The sequence below is a fragment of the Tribolium castaneum genome, unplaced genomic scaffold, assembly GCF_031307605.1.
Source record: "Tribolium castaneum strain GA2 unplaced genomic scaffold, icTriCast1.1 ptg000109l, whole genome shotgun sequence".
NCBI classification, from domain to species: domain Eukaryota; kingdom Metazoa; phylum Arthropoda; class Insecta; order Coleoptera; family Tenebrionidae; genus Tribolium; species Tribolium castaneum.
The window spans coordinates 30,001-33,475 of NW_026986705.1; the positions used below are offsets into that span (position 1 = coordinate 30,001).

At 41.6% G+C, this 3,475-nt stretch overlaps 2 non-coding genes across 2 annotated transcripts in view; both read right to left on the bottom strand.

Moving 5' to 3' along the window:
• The window catches only part of LOC135267860 (large subunit ribosomal RNA), a 4,037-nt gene extending 2,717 nt beyond the window's left edge, over positions 1–1,320 (bottom strand). The window contains exon 1 of the ribosomal RNA XR_010336230.1: positions 1–1,320. This exon is cut by the window's left edge and continues 2,717 nt beyond it. This is a non-coding gene — a ribosomal RNA (large subunit ribosomal RNA).
• A 477-nt stretch (positions 1,321–1,797) lies between these two features.
• Positions 1,798–1,954, bottom strand: LOC135267864 (5.8S ribosomal RNA). Its single transcript, XR_010336232.1, has one exon. It is a non-coding gene; the product is annotated as a 5.8S ribosomal RNA (ribosomal RNA).
• Positions 1,955–3,475: the final 1,521 nt, after the last annotated feature.

The window sequence follows — 3,475 nt, forward strand, 5'->3', positions numbered from 1 at the left end:
GAATAGGTTGAGGCCGTTTCGACCCCAATGCCTCTAATCATTCGCTTTACCGGATGAAACTCGTAAGCGACGAGCGCCAGCTATCCTGAGGGAAACTTCGGAGGGAACCAGCTACTAGATGGTTCGATTAGTCTTTCGCCCCTATACCCAGTTCCGACGATCGATTTGCACGTCAGAATCGCTACGGACCTCCATCAGGGTTTCCCCTGACTTCGTCCTGACCAGGCATAGTTCACCATCTTTCGGGTCCCAGCGTGTACGCTCTTGGTGCGCCTCTTCTCGCAATGAGAATGAGACGCCCCGGGAGTGCGGGGCGACAGCCGTAACGGCCGCCCATCTTCCCTTAGTCCGTGCAAGACGAACTTTCACTTTCATTGCGCCTTTAGGTTTAGTCATGTCCCAATGACTCGCGCACATGCTAGACTCCTTGGTCCGTGTTTCAAGACGGGTCCTGAAAGTACCCAAAGCTATAGCGTCGCAGATCGGCGTTTCAACCGAGTCTGTCCGAGAACTCATTGGCGAACAGCCATTCGTAGACAGAACCGACACCAGGTGCGATTACCGTCATAAACGAACGCGCTTGCCAATGGTCGGACGCTAACTGTGTAGCGGCCCGGCGCCATATGCATACCTTCGAGCGAGTCGACCGGGAAACACCGCGGGTTCGTCCGAAACGGCGAACCGTTCGAACGGGCTCCACCGCGGGCCTTAGATCGACACCCAAAGGATCGCGACGTCCTACTGGGGGAGAAGTGCACGCGTTCGACTTCGGTTCGCATAAACAAAAGGCGCGAACGACGCGTACGCCGTTCGTCGCACGATCATTTAGCGCCGCTATCGAGTCACGCTGAATCTCCCCTTTCGACCTTTCGGGTTTCTCAGGTTTACCCCTGAACGGTTTCACGTACTATTGAACTCTCTCTTCAAAGTTCTTTTCAACTTTCCCTCACGGTACTTGTTCGCTATCGGTCTCGTGGTCATATTTAGCCTTAGATGGAGTTTACCACCCACTTAGGGCTGCACTCTCAAGCAACCCGACTCTGAGGAGAGATCCTCCCGTTATCGGCAACGGTCACTACGGGCCTGGCACCCTCTATGGGCTGTGGCCCCGTTCAAGATGGACTTGGACGCGTCGCACAATCTCGGGATGACGGATCCTCCCTAACACCACATTTCCCGGCGTCCGGTTTCGGCCGCGGGATTCAGTGCTGGGCTTTTTCCTGTTCGCTCGCCGCTACTAAGGAAATCCTAGTTAGTTTCTTTTCCTCCGCTTAATAATATGCTTAAATTCAGCGGGTAGTCTCACCTGCTCTGAGGTCGCAAATATAAATTTGCCTTTATTTTGTCAGACGATAATTACACGTATTCCGTTTATATGGCTGCCTCCAAACAATTTCAAACATCGATCTGACGTCGTTGCGAGAATGTTGTTGTTGTTAATTATAGTGCATAAAATATGCATATAAACAACTTTAACGTCTCGGACACGACGATCGCTTCGTTCGAAATTTAAGCGTTGTGGCTGCTTTTTAATATCGGACGTGCTACGTCTAAACCAACTTGTACCAACAAACTAATAAGAATGTCAGCCGCTATTGCGTTTTAGGATGCCGCGTTATTTTTTTATATTGTTTTTATTGTTGTCTACGTTGCATAATATTTTATTATGACAACCGACAATCAATTAACAATTATAGTAACGCGTCATATTTGCACCCAACACGCTCCGACGTAATTGTCTACACAACATTGTGCGCTGTGTTTAAGACAAAAACCGAGCAGTCTTTGAAATTGACACGACCCTCAGCCAGGAGTGGTCCGGGAACAGTATATCCGAGGACCGCAATGTGCGTTCGAAATGTCGATGTTCATGTGTCCTGCAGTTCACAAGTTGACGCGCAATTAGCTGCGTTCTTCATCGACCCACGAGCCAAGTGATCCACCGTTCAGGGTAATCTTTTCAAACAAATTTAAAATATTATTACATAACGCACCGTTCCACATCGAAATCGTTTCATCATCACACAACAACAAAAATAACTACTTAAGGTTATTACAATTGTGATGTATATGTGAGAAACGGACCAATCGAAAGAAACGTTCGGCGTTATATTTTATAATATTTTATTTAATTAAAGTGGCATTTGTTTCTACTTATCGAAAAGAGTATGCAGTTATAGTTTAAGTTTACATAAAGAATAACCCGATGATATTAACGTTTTATAAATACGTATATATATATCTATTAGGTTTTTTTTCTCTATCAACTTTGTCTATAAAACTCTGCTCCTTTTGCGATAAGCATTATGTATATTTATTAAATAGAAAATATGTCGAAAAACCAGACGTTTTCTTCAAACAAACGCCACAGCTGCAAACTTAATCACAACAATATTTACCAAACAATACAATTGTAGGGTGTTTTGTGTGATACGTCGTTTGGTGGGCATTCTAAGAACGTCCGTCGACATAAAAACGAATCAAAAGAAAAGCACAGGCAGTGCAAAACGTTCCTTCGTCAGTCGGGCGTATATCATTTAAAACCCACAGAATCTAAAAAAGTTAATAAACTTTTTTATTTAGATTCCTACGGTTCGTCGCGTCGTTAAAGTAAATTATTACTTCGACGCATGCGGAACCCAGGTACCCGAAAACCGTAAGCCTAAGCGTTTTTTTCCAAACATCACTCACTATCGATAAAGTAAATTGATTTTATGTATTTATAAATGTGCGTTTGTATGTATAGTAGTATAGTAGTAGTATATTTTGTTATTGGTTGTTTCGAGCTTTTTATTGTTATAAAACGTTTTTGTAGTCTTGTACATAAAGTACAGACGAATAGACAGCCCCTTTTATTTATTAATAAACTCCAACCATTTACAAATTGAATTACAACTACAACATCTCTTTTACACATTAATTATACACCATCTTTATTTTCTTTTTTCCGAAGCGAATACGATGAAGAAAATACGCAAAGACTGGCTTACAAAACCGTAAGCCTAAGCGTTTATTTTTCAAACATCACTCACCATCGGTTAAGTAAAATGATGGTATGTATAAATGTGTATTTGTATGTACAGTAGCGTATTAATTTTGTTGTTGGTTGTTTCGAGTTTATTTATTATTATGGTTTGTATGTATAAAGTTTTAGTCTTGTACATAAAGTACAGACGAATAGACAGCCCCTTTTATTTATTAATAAACTCCAACCATTTACAAATTAAATTACAACTACAACATCTCTTTTACACATTAATTATACACCATCTTTATTTTCTTTTTTCCGAAGCGAATACGATGAAGAAAATACGCAAAGACTGGCTTACAAAACCGTAAGCCTAAGCGTTTATTTTTCAAACATCACTCACCATCGGTTAAGTAAAATGATGGTATGTATAAATGTGTATTTGTATGTACAGTAGCGTATTAATTTTGTTGTTGGTTGTTTCGAGTTTATTTATTATTATGGTTT